Genomic DNA, 15,586 nt, shown 5'->3' with positions numbered 1-15,586 from the left:
GGACCATTATGATTCATACTGGTGGTAATCCAAAGCTATGTAATCCTTGGATAGGGACACCCCTGCTACAACATTGTAGGTAATGATTAACACTGTAAAGTGAAGGTCTGGGAGACAGAAGTGCAAGTCAGCCTTTGGTTACATAGGCAGTAAACTCCTAAAGACAAATAGCATTCATTATCATTAAGATACTGTCCACAAAGCATTATGTTAGCTCAAGAAAAAGAATCTGGCACTCTTTTCCTCTGTTTTCTAAACTCACTGTCAAGGATTTAACTCACTTTGTTCAACTCACTGTCAAGGAGCCTCCAGAAACAATCATTCAGATTTGAAGACATCTTGAATGAGAAATACCAGTAATTAATTTATTTGTACATTGTTCTAGTCCTTGACTCAGCTGCCTGTTTCTTGCAGGGTAGTTCAGCTGGTATGTCAGTCCATCCATACTCCATTGCCATGATTTTGGCTCTGCAGAGGGTTTTCTGTACCATTAAGGACAATTTTTTTTAGTAAAAAATTAAGAGGGTTTTTTTTTTAATTAAAAAATTTAAATTCTCCCAGGCACCTCTGCATCTGCTTTCCCCTTTAGACCTGAGGCTGAAGCATCCTTAGATAACAAGTCCATCACTGATAAGATGTTCCTCAAACGTGAGTTTGGAACTGAGCTGAGTTTTAGCTGAGTTTAAATAACCCACCTGTCCACCTTATGGGGTCCATATAAATGAAAACAAATAGACTTCGTTTCCAGACAAAATTGTAGTTTTCTACAGAAAGATGAATCTTGTGGTGAAAGTATTTAGAAACCCAATTTGCCACCAGGAAGAATCTGAAAACTCACACCTCACTCTGCTCTGATTCTCCTGCAGTCACTGGTGGGAGTGGGGATCCTGAGAGGTGGTGATGGTGATACACAGAGGTCCCTGTATCCGTCATCATGGATCTCTCTTGAACGCAATCTCTGTGCTGGTGCTGACCCTGCTAAAGTACAGCTACCCAGCTGAGGTCGTTCAGCCGTTCTAGTTAAGGGCCAAATAATGCTGGAAAAGCAGAGAGAAGTGGCCCTGAAAGAGCAACCCCTTGAGCTGCGCCAGTATTTGGACACTCTGAAGAAGAAGACGGTGTTTGTCTCAGTGTTTAAAAGAAAAACAAACAAATAAACAAACAAAAACCAACCCCAAACCAACCAAAATCGGAGGCACTATCTCTCCTCCAAAGTGCCCCTATTGCCGCCGGGAGGCCCAGCTCGCCATTACAGTGGCACCACACTGTGGTCATGTGCTGCTACTGCAAAGCTTTAGTGCTTCTGAGACGTATTTATCCTCTGGGGTAAAATAATTTTTAAAAAGCATATTTATCCTACGGGATAAAATAATCTAGGGATTCCAAAACGCCGGTTGCCACCTGACCCACCTGTGGCAGGCAGCAGGTAGGTGACATTTCAGGCATGAGACTGGGAAGAGTAGGAAGCGCCATCACCTGCCTTCCCCACAGCCGGCCGAGGAGGCCAGGGAGTCTGAGGGAAGAGAAGCAGCTTCATTGAAAATTAAGTGGTTCCTTCTCTCCCCGGTGGTGGAACTTGGGCCGGCATTCTCCCAGGAGCAAGGACCTGGGCCTCAGCAGCGGCAGTGGCAGCCATCCCACACTGGAGCAAAACCCAGAGTCAGAATTTTCCAAGAGTGTTATTCAAAAAGCCTCTGGGCAGCTGACTTTCTAAACAAAGATCTTCCCCGCAAACTAAGAGAGCTACTGTCCATCCATAGCATTTTCCGATCACAGGTGGAATCACAATGATCCCCAGTTCTTATGCCACATGGCAAATGCTCACCCGCTACCATATTCAGACGTGCGCTGGACCGTGACTTTGGATATCCATACAATAACTTGTATTATCCTCTCCCTGTAGTCTTTATGTCTCTCACAAATAACACATGTAAATAACATACTGATGTCATCCTGCACACTACCCCAAACAAGAAATCTATCCAGCATGAGCTGTTTATGAATTTCCTTTCTGTCTAAGGCTCATCTTTTTGATTTCTGTTATTGGCACTCTCTCTACAAGAGAGAATTACATATTCCTTAATGTCAAAGCCTGATCTTTTGAGATCGAAGTATTTTCTTATTTCACTAAAATTTATCAACAGTAGTTACTCATTGCTGAAAGCTCTTGACAGTTCAACAAATATCAATCTATTGCAATTAAACACCAGCTGGCTACTTGGAATTTAGAAAACTGGTAACTGTTTCAGAACACATATTGTAACTAACTGATTCACAGGAGCTTTTCCAGTGACTGATCTTGCCAGTTCCTGCATCAGCCTTCCTCTGAAACTGCAGGTATGTCAAACTGTTTTTTGGTGGAATAGATATTTTACTGATTGATATATGTTCAATATTTCTGAGGTCTTATTTCCTGTAGTTCCCATTTACTCTTGATATTATCCAAATATTGATTTAAATAATGCACTGTAAGTAAGTACAACAGTGGCCCCCAGGTTGGGAAGATCTGATTCGCTAATTAATCTGATATCTCTGCATGAGGAGATGGAAATACAACTAACACAAAAGGACATCTCAGTATATGTTGGTAAATGTGTGAGCATTGCCAGATAACTAATTATTTTATTGATTTATGAAGCTAACAATGTAGAAATAAGTAGGTTTAGAAAGTGGGTTAAACCACACCAAATGAAACTTGCTGCCCCATTTAGCACTCCCTTGCTCAGTCATCTCATAGGAGCAAAACATTAGACATGAACAGGTCCCATCTACTCCAGTGTCCTGTTCTTTGTCAATAGCAATGGTAGATGACTAGGATAAGCAGAAAAGCAGGCAAACATGTAGTGATCTCTTCCCAGTATGATCCCACACTTCTTCCACCATCCTGTAGCTCATAGGCATCTTCACTTGGTCTTGTTATAATGACTTAACTTCTTGTTTATGCTTGTTGTCTCTTGCTAATGTGGTCATGTCTACCAATGCACCTGTCTTGCTTCAGCTCCTACCCCTGACAGGCAACACTCCCTAATAAACACAGCCTCATAACCAAACAGTAGCAGGAAGCTGACAAGGAGTAAGAAAGATGAGGAAAAGGCTGCATAACATAACAAGGAAAAGCTCTCAAATTGTAATTTTTCAGTCAGACCCCTTGTAACAGGATTTAAATATTAAAGGTCATTACAATTATATTGATAGACAGCTGCTCCACCAAAATCCTGCTCCCAAAGGAGTCTTGTGATAAAATACAGGGAAAAATGCACTGATTCATCTTCATGTTCTTATTCCGCTTCCAAACTGTCCAAATAATTATTATTACTGAAGCAAAACACTAAAAACATTTTGGAGGGGGCTACAGAGAAGAATTATATACAAACTACAATGAGCAGAAAGAAATAGTGGTATTTAGTTAAAGAATTGTAGTTTGCCTGTCTCCAGACTATTTACTGAATTGCTTCTTTCCAATTTGTTTCATATGGATTAGTAATAATGTTTTATTTCTGTCTCTGTATAAAATATTTATATAAACACAAGCAAGATCAATGATGTTTTAAATTATATTTCTTTGTTAATCTCTAAACTGCTTTATTTGTCCATGACACACACTGAGATAAGGCTCACAGCTGATATGTGAGATGTTACACCTAAGTCCAGTAAAGAAATCAGCTGAAATAGCAGTTCTTTTCTCTGTGGGTGGTATTCCTCTTCAATCAGTTTTTTAAAAATCATGAAACAGTAATATCCAATCGCAGAAAGTATTGCTCTCACGTTGTAATTTTGGCAGGGTCCTGACATAGTGAGGACCCCATGGTTAAGTAATGGAAGGCATATATCTGCCTTTACAAAAGGAAAAGACAGGCTTTCCCTACCATTTCTTGATAACTATGTGATTCTGATTTAATAACATTTGGAATTAAATTACTTGGTGTTTTTGTTTGTAAATTCCCCTTTCTTCTTTACACAGACAATCCTTAGGCCAAAAAATGTTTTGCTGCTTAAGGAAGAACAAATGGAATCTAAGATTGTGGTCTGGAATAACTGTGTCAATCAGCAGAGAATAGACTTCTTCCACTCTTCCCTCTTGAGTTTGCCTTTAAAAGCTGCTTATAGTCCTAACCACTTAAGTAGAAGAAACATGCAAGTACCCTGAAAGTAATGGAAAGAGCAACAGGGATTAAGGGGCTGCAGGGATTAATTTACAAATAACTATTTTTAAAGCATTGCTCTTCATAGACATGATTTTATTCTGTGTGGAAGTGTTCTTCATAACCACCACCACTGTAGTCAGACAGGGAAAGCCACTCCTCTTGCTATTGTCTGTAACCTATAGCTGATTCTTTCATTACTTTTCATCTCTTTTATTTCTTTTTTACTTTGCTATATCTCTGAAGTGTATAATATTTGTAGGCCATAAACTTCTAAGTGACTGACAGATTGCTGGAGCTACAAGGCAAAGTACACATATGAAAATGTGCCTGGCTGTCTTAGGAACTCCTGGCACAGAGCTATATTTGACTGTGATGCAGCCTCCCCACGAAGCAGTGCAAATTTTATAATTTCAAATATTTTAAATAAGACCAGGCAGTGCTTGTGGGAAGGTACTCCAGCTGTTTACATTTGTGTAGTATCCTTCACAGCCTGGTCTGTGAGTGCTGAACCAATAACTACAAAATAAATTTATCAACACTTACCGTTTAGGGAATCAGTATTTCTTTAGTTTTCTTTTAAGTGCCAAGATACAGATTGAACAGTGAATTTCATAACTTAATTCACAAAACAGGCTTGCCACATGCCCCTGTCTCCAACTGACCTGAGTTAATAACTGAGGCAAAGCAAACACAGCACCCTGCTGCTTCAGACCCTAATGCACTGCCCTCAGGAACATAACCAAAGAGTGGGTTAGTGGAGACGGCTCTCCAGCCCTGACTCAGGACTCTGAATGTGAATGAAGCAGACTGTGAAATCAGTATGTAATCTGATGGCAAACCAATGAAAAATCAACAGGACTAATAGTACATGTCTGGTACTGTTGTATTTTCACTGAAGATGCATCTTAGACACAGTGCAAAGCAGAAATATGATACATAAGCATTACAGTTATATGTAACAAACTGCAAAAAGTTCTTGTTGAGGTTACACCTCTTTTCTTGAGAAATTAGCTCGGCACTGGTCACTAGAAAAAAGGACTTTTTAGAAATGGACTTATGTGTCAAAACTCTGAGAGTCATAACCAAAAAACCCCAAACATTTTGTACTTGGTGATATAGGCAGTAAAACATGGTTGAACTACAGGAGAAGGGACCACATGGTGTGATTCTTTTTTTGGTTTTGACTGATATAATGAATCTACTGTTTGACTTTAACCGGTATCATTTCAGGAGCAGTTCGTATAGACTGTGCATCCTAGATCAGATGTCTCAAACAAGTAAGTAACCCACACCCTAAAAACACATTTTGTTGACTACATAAAAATCCTAAGGAAAGAAACTTACAGGAGTCTGTGTTGTAGGTTTCTACAACTTTTGTAAGGCCATCACCCTATGTCCACAAGGAAATTACGGTTCTGCTCCTTTCTGCCCCCCGACACGCCCCTTCAGGAATTGGGTCTGGGAGTGTTTGGTACCCTTTCTTCCTCATCTTCATCTTCTTCAAAGCATGTACAGTCCTTGGAGTTCCTCCAAAATTCTGGGCTTGAAGGTTGCTGTGTCTGTGTGATATCTTCTGGTCCAGGCCTTAGGATGTTTTTCTACAATTCTACCTCGAAAAGAAGACTAAACACGCTAACTGAATTTTAGAGGGATTGATATGAAATGAGGTAGTAGGGTTGGGTATGAGTAAACATTATGCTACAGGGTAAGGGACATAATACAGCTACATTAAAATCTAAATTTATTACAAAACTACTACTAAAATCTATAAAAGTTAAAAAAATAAAAAAAAAAAAGCTCTGAGGCATCAATACTTTATAAGCCATGACCATAAACAGAAATGATAACTTCTGATTCTTTGGGCTAAGGGGCCATAGATGGCAGATGAATGGTGGTCCCATTGGGCTGGTTTTTAGTAGAGCACGGAAATGGTAGACAAGGGCTGAACTGCTCTTTGCCTGCTCTTGATGGGGCAAATGCAGCTTTCACTCAAAGTACTCACAGCTAACTAAATCCTATAATGATATCAGGCCTTATTTTTGATGTATTTTAATCCAAGCAGGTTAAAATGCCTCCAGCCTCCCACCAGCCTTCTCCTTTGCCTGCAGCCAGGGGTCTGCAGGATGCAGGGGTGACAAAGCACAGCACTGAGCTCCCTGGGGTTTAGTTTTGCATCTTTGGTCACTAGAGGTCAGAATAAGCCAGTCTTCATAAATCCTGCTCATGATGCAATACACATCTTCCAGTCCTGATTTTCCATATTTTTTTTGTCAAACGTTCCAGTAATGTGCTTATACAGTTAACCTAATCTGTCCATAGGTACAGTTTAAAATTGCTGAGGGAACTGCTTGCTTTGCATTAGCAGAGCATGCAGAACCGTTTAAAAAGCACTAAGCCAGGCACCCCAGCTTCTTGTGTTCCCGTTATCATTCTAGTTACAGGGAATGGGAAAGTGACTGATAATTTACTCACATAATCAAAAAACATATTACTCGTCCCATGTAAAATAATAAGTGATTTTCTACCACCAAAAGGAGGTGACATGTTTTTGAAGATGGAGTGTCTTGGATCAAAAAAACTGCAGTTCCTGAATGTATTTTTTCATTTTGGTGGTATATTTAAACAAAGGTGGAAGATCTTAATTTAGCCATTAGAGGTCAGTAAATCCTAGATTATTCATCGGGTTTTTTCCCTCAATTTTTGAAAAAAGAGTTAGAAAGAAGTTAAGAATACTTACATCATTTCTGAACATTTGGGATGATATAGAGTTGAAATAGGGTCTTGGAATACAAATGTTAAGAGTAAAATCATAGTTTTCTGCTGAATATGAGGACAGATGAAAGATAGTCCTCATCCTCCAGAATTTTTTGGTGTTCACTTTGTAAATCTTATCTCAATAACTTAAACAAAGATTTAAACAAATGACTGTCCAATACAAGATGTAGAATCAATCCAGGGAGCAGAGGGCTGGATACAGACAACACTCTTCTCATACATGGATGTGTAACCCCTAACTATGCTGCTCTGTTACATTCTTGTATGCTGCTGCTCTCTCAGGCCAGGGATTTGTCCTTCCTGCTGTGCAGCAGGCCAGCTGCAGCGAGAATGGTGCAAGGAAATAATGACTTCCACAAACATACTGAGGGACAGGAAAGTTACACTATTCTTCTAATACTGCTGCCACTAACAGGAAATTGTCTTAATCTAAATAAGGTAATGGCTCATGATTTAATAATTTCAATCAATGCAACTTAAATAATTTATCTGTTGACCAACTAAAACTAAGTTTATTTTCTAATCCCCCATCAGAGAAAAAACTTGGGTTCATTTCTCTTCTGAACCTGCTCCTTCCAATGTTTTTTTGCTAGTTAATTTCCTATTAGCCTATCTGAAGCTAACTTGATGTATGCTACCTTTGATGATTCCTCAAATTTGCTAAACAGCTATTCCTATTTTAATGATTCTGGGTGCCCAGGTGCCAACCTGCACCTTGGAGGCATCTCCCTGCTCCATGCAAGCACATCCCTTTGGACCTTACATCTTGCTGTGACAGTCTGCCATGTTACCTTGATGCCCAACTCCCCAAGTATTTGAAATAGTGGGATTGAGAGCACCAGTTTAATGGAGCACATCCTCTGATGCATGCCCTCACTCTCATTATAGGCACGTGACAGGAGAGAAGACAGACATAGGTCTCTTATTTACAGGAAGACTACTAAGCTGCCCATGTGATGTCCCTTTCAAAAAGACAAAAGTCAGCCTGAATGGCATATTCTTGGTGAAAAAGTGTTTATAACATGGTATAAGGCCAAGGTGAAACTTCCTCTGGAGTTGCCTGTGGTCCTGTGTTGAACAGTCAGATGTCCAGGCGAAGTAGAACACTGAAATGATGAATAGATATAGACAGAGTGATAGCGATGATCGAAAGAAAAACAAAGATGTTAAAAGAGCACAGCTTGTCTAGACCAGCAAAATAAAGTCTGGGAATAGTTATGAGAGTTGACTATAAATACATTGAGGGGTGAGCGCTGAGGAAGAAGACTAGTTATTCAGGATGACGAATATACTTGACACAGAAACAGATGGGTATGGATTGCCCGTAAATAAAATTTAGGCCAGAACTCAGGAAAAGTTTCCAGATCTCTGAAATGCCTCTATTTCTCTTGGGCAACAAATGATTAATTTAAATTTACATCTTTGATGATTAAAAAAATGACAAAACATAATTGCCCATGACAGGAGTGGACTGGAACTGGTGATCCAGCAGGCTGGTAGATTCCTTTGCTAGCCAGACCCTTTAAAAATGCTTTACAAATAGGTCTTCAAATAACAGCTCCAAGGGGTCCAGTTCTGCCATGGGAATCCCTTACAGTGATGAAATTAAAGCTTCTAGCCTGACTGACAAGTGATTGCCAAGGCCTGCATGCAAGACAATACACTTGCAGATCATGTGACATTTTTGTCAGCAAGGAACGCTGATCTTGGATGGGTGAAGAACCTCCTTTATTTATGACTCTTGGATATTTGTGTTGATACCTGTGGTCCTGGGATGAAGGCAGAGAAAAAAGAATGTCTTCTCTAAACTCCAGAACCATGTAGGCACAGAGAAAGGTTTCTGCCAAGCCTGTGCTCAGCACAGAGAGGAAAGGCATTGAGGATATGTTCAGCATGTGCTCAGAAGCTTCTTCTTTTATTATGAAGAAGTAAAACCAAAGCAGTAAAGCAAAAGGAACTGAATCCTCTGGTTGGGGATTTGAACTCAGGCTGGTGAGTCAGCCCTGTGGCATCCAGAAATAGTCTTCTGATTCAAAATAAAATGTGTGTCAGCAATGGGTTCTTCCTTCTGAGGAGAGGCTGGGCCATCCCATTGTGTCAGTGAATATGGCAGTGGTGGGACAAGGAAAGACTTTACCATCACCCCCAGGGAAGCAAATAGAAAGGTAGGGGCTTCCACAATCCTGCAATAGCAGGTTCTGCAAAGATTAGAGGATAAGGTTGTTGATGTTGCAGGATCACTGAGCAGCCTCTGTCCCTCAAGGACAACATGATAACAGATGTTTGTTCTTCAAGAGTAGAAGCTGAACTTCATGCTTTTCTGTCCAGGTTCAGGAACAGTCCGATTTATGCACGTCTTGTGTGTTCAATAACTTTCTTTAATTTCAGTGACTTGGGTTTTTTTGCAAATAATGTATCATTTTGTGTTAATAGAGAGGAATGCTGCAAGACTGGCAAAATAATAAACAGCTTAGTGTATGTGACATTTTAATAATTCTCCTCCTTAAGTATTGTGGCCCTTATCATCGTTGGAACTCAGTGATAAATTATTTGATCTTTCATTTTCTCTAATCAAAAGCTGTAGAACTAAATCATTTTACTGAATAGGAACAGCAAAGTCACTTGAATAATATAGATTCAGAACTCAAGTCAGATGTGTCTTTTGAGCAATGTGCTATCTGGGTTAAACTGCGGATAAAAAAAAAGGAAGAGTGGAGACCAGGGTGAAAAAACCAACAAAATAATCAGAGAAGTAAAAATTTCATGTTTCAGTTTAGTAAGTAGCACATCACATTAAAAGGCCAGAAGATAAACAGATCATCAGCTCTGTTTTCATCACTTAGAGTAATTATTTTAAGAAACTTCATCAACTAACTAGGAAGTTGCTATGTGGCTAATAAGGAAGATTGGATCACGACACAAACAGCCTCAGGCAAAACCCCATGATATAAACTGAAAACTACAGCTAAAAGCTGCTATTTAAACATTTTTTATTGATGTAAGAGCTATCATGTGTTCTCCATGTGGCAGTACTCACCATGAAGGTCACAATGGAAACAATGCATATTGATCTTAGCCTATGTAAGAGAGACATTGTAGATGCAGAATAATGATTTGGTCCCTGCACTGTATACTGAGGCTGTGTGTGTGAGCACAATGCAAACCACTTCTGACATCTCTCTGCAAACTGCCCGCTCCTTGTCCCAGTGCTGCGACATGAGATAAGCTGGGGGTCCTGCAGGAAGAAACTTTCTGCTGGGGACGTGCAGCAGATGTGATTCTCCGGGCACCACTTGTGTACCGATCTCACTGCGCTGAGGCATAAGAAGTCACATAGTACAGTGTAAAGCAATATGAGCAGACCACAGCATCAAGAGCTGAAAGTTACTATCCATACCAAGCTTCCTATTGATTTGAAAGCAATTATTTGTCTGAGTAAGCCCTGCTCATCTGAGAAAGGGGTTACAAAGTCATGTCCAGAGGCTTATGAAAGCTCCTATCGGTTCCAGAAGTGTATTGTGAGGCCTCTGCTCTATTTTCATGTGGTTCTTACAATCCTGAGTCTTTAACCAAGTCTTTTGTGTCCTCTGTTTTGGAGTTATTCTGTGTGGCCATAGAATTTATTCCTTGGTGTCTTTTAGAAAGATTTGCAATGTGACTAATTTTGGCAAGCTTTCTAGGTGGTCCTGAAGTACATAGTCCTGATAAGGGTCTTTGCTACTAGCCAGTCCTTTATATGGTTTTACAAATCTAGCTTGGATTTGTGAGGGGCTGATGAGAGGACAGGCGTGTGTTCAGCTTGGCTGCAGTTCCCTAAAGATGAACCAGCCATTTTCCAGAGTACTAGAAGAGGATCATGAGATGAAAGGACTCCCTATTTTTGGACTCTATGGCCAGTACCATGTATTAGGACTAGGTAGAGGTGGAGGAGATGGCATAAGCCTGGATAAACTGAGAGAGGTTTGGCTGAAGAGGCAGCCCAAGGACTGGCTGTAACCACTTGTCAAACCAGCAGCTTTGTCAAACAGACACATCCAAGTTGCAGCCTGCTCAGCTCTGGGCACATTTTAACCCAACTGTGCTGTATCTGGAATGCAATCAGGGATCAGTTTGTCCATCCCTTATACTCTACAGAGTGGAAAGGGCAACAAGAAATAATGCATATTTAATCTAGGAGGTCAAGTCTTGAGAAGCAATTTCCAGTAAATGATTCCTAAATGTCTACAGCTGTAGAGAGGCTGAGCGACTCAGTGTACTAAGATTATGCAGGCAAAAATTTAATTCTATTCAGCTTCTGGTTTAGTACATAACTTTTGGTCAGCCATTTACTCTTTCCCATTCTCCCTTTGTGTAACGGTACACTGGTAGGACCCAGTTCAGGGCATGCTCTGATAGTCTCTGAAACTGTAAAGGTCATATAAGTGCTGAATATCACTTTTCTCGTGTCAGTTATATACCTTAGAGACTTGAATGATGGTATTGATAAACCGTTAGTAAAAGGAGTGTTACAGGTATTAACACATCTATAAGTATAGGTAAATCTTCTCTTTTGTGCGTATTTTGTCCTCAAGTGAATCACCAAAAGCAGTCTTGTGCTTCACACATACTAAATAACCTATCCTGAATCTTAAGAATTTGTATCTATCTGGAGCACAAATCCTCTGCAAGAGCTTGCAGATGGCATGAGTTAAGCATGATCTGATTTGCTTTCTCTACATATCTTTTTGGGGGTACAAGTCCATATGCTGAAATCCTGAAGCCTCATTCTTGTGATGTTTTTCCTTTCATTCATATACTTCGTGTGTTGGGTGTCATTAATGCTTAAAGTACTGTGAGTATGTTCAGTCAGTAATGAAAGTCTTCACTGTTTTCCCAGCTACTGTTCACCACCTAACTAGTACTGGAATATGAAGAATGCATATGCTTGAGCTTTACCATTTGTTTTTAGAATACATTAGTTCTCACACAACATGATGGAAAATTTTGTAGGATCAGTGTCTTGGGTGATACACAGAAAGACAGGGGTCATGTGGCCCTCCAGCACCTTTTTTCCAGTTGCTGAAAGGGAGATGCTGATTTTTATCTCCATAAGACAGATCATGAAAGAAGACAGAAGAAATGGCCTTGACAGTAGCAGAATAGCAGAGAAATAATAACAAAATCACTTGGAAATTATCTGCAATCTGGATGCATTTGAAATGTCCATAATAGACTCATTTCGTTAGAATGCATGGGGTTTTGCTAAGGATGAATTGAGTGGAGATAAGGTGTTTGTGGCTAATGCAAGGACAACACTAGCTATTCTCACAGATTAATTGCAGTCCAACCAATTGCAGATCATAAAAAAGCAATTAATTTGTAATCATAAAGTTCTTCTACAGTATTTGAAATGCTGGGGAAAAAAGAAATGCAATTCCTAACATTAAGTGAAAATGAAGCATGTGATATAATCTTTTCATCTAGACAGGTACCTAGAGTGTTCTTCTAGTGAGACCAGCCCAAAGCAAAACCAGCTCTGTTAGATAACTGCTGACAGACATGTGACTCGTCTGTTCATAAAAATATCCATAAATAAACATTCTCCACCCTTCCATTGTAAACTTAGATTCCTTTTCCTCAAAGAGAAATTTAGAAGTCTGGACTAAATTTCACTGGAATACTAACTTTTGTCAGACGTTTCATAGCAGTGACGGGTGCTCTCTCAGTCTGCTCTCTGGAAGAAACTACCTACATCTAAGAAGCTGTCCTACCTCATAAAGGTCCAAGTGTTGTCCCTCCTTGGACTGGAAAGTCTCTTGATCAAAGTAATTAATTTTATAAATTCCACCAATGCAGTGTGATTTTTTGCTGCTGTGGTGGTGATTTTGCAGCCACTGTCATGTGCCACTGGCCCCATAAGTTCCCTGAGAGGCAACTGATAGAGCAGACTCAGTGTTCTTTTATGGAAGTGGCAGTCTGTGCCCAGTCTCTGTGGTGAGGAGGAGCTGCTGCGGTGGACCTGGCCCTCACTGGCAGAGGGGAGCTCATATATGGGGCTGCGGAAAGCCTTGCTCACAGACCATGCTTTTGCTTTCTGAAGGAACAGTTCTCAATAGCCATTTTTTATGGTTTTGCTTTTAGGATGTTGAAAATCTCATCCAGGAGGCCTAAAGAAGTCCACTGGTATGACTGACCAAAGGCCAAAATTTCTGAGCCCTTATGCCCATCATGCTTATTTATGAGGCTCTTGTATCTAAAATCTGGCCCCCATATTGCAAGTACTCATCATCCATTTAATCCCTTGATTTATTTTTTTTTTTCTAGACATTCAGGCAAAAGACATTTACTTCTCTCTTATTCTTCCACTTAGGTTCATACAGAGATGGAAAAAATGATGCTTTTTCTCCTGACATAGAAGTGTTACAGCTGACTCACAAATGTTCCTGCTCCTCCCCATTCTGACTTGAAAAAGTTTTGGGAATGACCCTTGCTTATATCTTTAAGTAACATAATATGTTAACTTTAAAATACTTGCCTTTGTGTCATGTCCCCCCTATATTTATTTAGATCTTTCCCTTTCTCATTCCCACAATTTTTCTATCATGAAAGACTTCCAAACACTTTCAAGCAACTTTCAAAATACCAGCCTTTATTACATCTATTTATTCTGTTGATATTGCTTTTCTCTTATTTTATTTTTCCTTTTTGACCTCATAGAATCACAGCATATGCTAAGTTGAAAGGAACCCATTAGGATCATCAAGTCCAACTCTTGGCCCTGCACAGTATACCCCAAGAACCACACCATGTGCCTGAGACCACTCCTGAATACTTCTTGAACTCTGTCAGGATTTGTGCTGTGACCACTTCCCTAGGGAGTCTGTTCCAGTGCTCAACAACCCTCTGGGTGAAAAATTTTTTCCTGATATCCAACTCAGCTTTATGTCATTTCCTCAAGTCCTGTTACTGGTCATGAGAATGAAGAGATAGTCCTTGCCCCTCAGCTTCTCCTTGTGAGGATGTTGAAGACCACAATCAGTTCTTCGCTCAGTCTTCTCCAGGCTGAACGAAACAAGTGACCTCAGCCACTCATCACAAGGATTCCCCTCAAGGCCTTCACCATCTTCATTGCCCTCTTCTGGACACTCACCAATAGCTTGATAACTTTTTTATATTGTGGCACCCAAAACTGCACTCAGGACTCAAGGTGAGGCCACAACAGTGCAGAGCAGAGCAGGACGATCATACCCCTCAACTGGCTGGAGATGCTTTGCCTGATGCCCCCAGGACACAGTTGGCCCTCCTGGCTGACAGGGTACTGCTGACTCATATTCAACTTGCCATCAAACAGGACCCCCAGGTCCCTTTCCATGGCACTGCTTTCCAACATCTCATCCCCCAGTCTGTACGAACATCCAGGATTGTCCCATCCAAGGTGCAGAATCTGGTACTTCTCCTTGTTGAACTTCATATGGTTGCTAATTTCCAAGTCCTCTAATTTGTTGAGATCTATCTGCAGGGCCTCTCTGCCCTCAAAGGAGTCAACAACTCTACCCAATTTAGTGTCCTCAGCAAACTTATTTAGTATTCCTTCAAGTCTTGTGTCCAAGCAGTTTATGAAGATTTTTAAGAGAACTGGGCTGAGGATGGAGTCCTAGTTACTGGATACCAGCCTGATGTTTCCCTATTCAATATAATTTTTTGTGTCTTATCCATGAGCTAGTTGCTCACCCATTGCATAATATGGTTATCCAGCTGTGTGCTGAACATTTTGTCAAGAACGATATTGTGAGAGACAGTATCGAAAGTTTTGCTGAAGTCCAAAAAATTATATCTACTAGCTTTCCTAGATCAACTAGGTGGTTTATCCTTGTAGAAGGAAAGGTTTGACGAGCAGGGCTTTCCCCTCATGGAGCTGTGCTGGCTGTGACCAGTGACTGCATTGTGCAGGTGTTTTTCAGTACTTCCCATGATTTTATCAGGCACTGAAGAGAGATGGACAGGCCTATAGTTTCCGGGGTCCTCCTTCTCTAGAACAATTCTGTGTGATAAAGGAGGAATGCATTTTTCTCTCCTGCCCCTCTTTTAAGACCTCACAGATGGCCCTGGACTTACTGCACTGTAAAACATGGGGAAGCGGCCAGAGATTGCCTTCCTTGGGTCTCCATGTGCTTCTCTCCTATTCCTCATTGTCCTCTTTCTTCGAAGCCTTTACACTCCTTTCTGCCTCCTTTACAATATTTTACCTCTACTCAGTTGATATGTCTTTGCTTTGATCTGTCTCAGTCCCCACACATCTCTTTTCTCCCTGCTCTCTCCCTTAGCTCTTTCTTTCTCCCACAGGAACCTGGAGAAATTCTCCCACTGCCAGGACTTTTAATTCCTTTGGCCACCCCAGTACTGCTGAATTTACTCAAGGCCTGGGAAGACAGTGACAGTAGTTATGTCCCCAGTGAAGAGATTGCAAAAAGCCCCAGTGTCCCAGGTCTGCTCAGTGGGGATCCCACTGGCTTCTGTTTATTGTTGTTGGCCTTTGGCCAGGCCAGACCAGCCAGTGGGCTCACTGGCAATGCTTGTTCTGGTTGCTCCAGTTGAATTGAAGGAACCCCCTGAGGAAAGCCTGGGGACTGGGGTAGCAGTATGCCTGTGTGTCTGTGTGTGCACATATGTCCACCACGCCCCAGCAG

General features: G+C 40.8%; 1 long non-coding RNA gene across 2 annotated transcripts; it reads left to right on the top strand.

Annotated features, from left to right (window-relative positions):
- The first annotated feature begins 1,764 nt into the window (after window positions 1-1,764).
- Window positions 1,765-13,597, top strand: LOC116787736. Of its 2 annotated transcripts, XR_004357425.1 has the most exons (5): window positions 1,765-1,776; window positions 2,279-2,337; window positions 5,376-5,422; window positions 13,041-13,082; window positions 13,270-13,597. It is a non-coding gene; the product is annotated as an uncharacterized LOC116787736 (long non-coding RNA). The 2 variants fall into 2 exon arrangements; XR_004357424.1 differs by lacking the exon at window positions 1,765-1,776 and having other exon boundaries at window positions 2,224-2,337; window positions 13,270-13,592.
- The last annotated feature ends 1,989 nt before the right edge of the window (window positions 13,598-15,586 follow it).

Source organism: Chiroxiphia lanceolata, chromosome 5 (genome assembly GCF_009829145.1).
Source record: "Chiroxiphia lanceolata isolate bChiLan1 chromosome 5, bChiLan1.pri, whole genome shotgun sequence".
NCBI lineage: Eukaryota > Metazoa > Chordata > Aves > Passeriformes > Pipridae > Chiroxiphia > Chiroxiphia lanceolata.
This window is presented reverse-complemented; position numbering and strand designations above follow the sequence as displayed.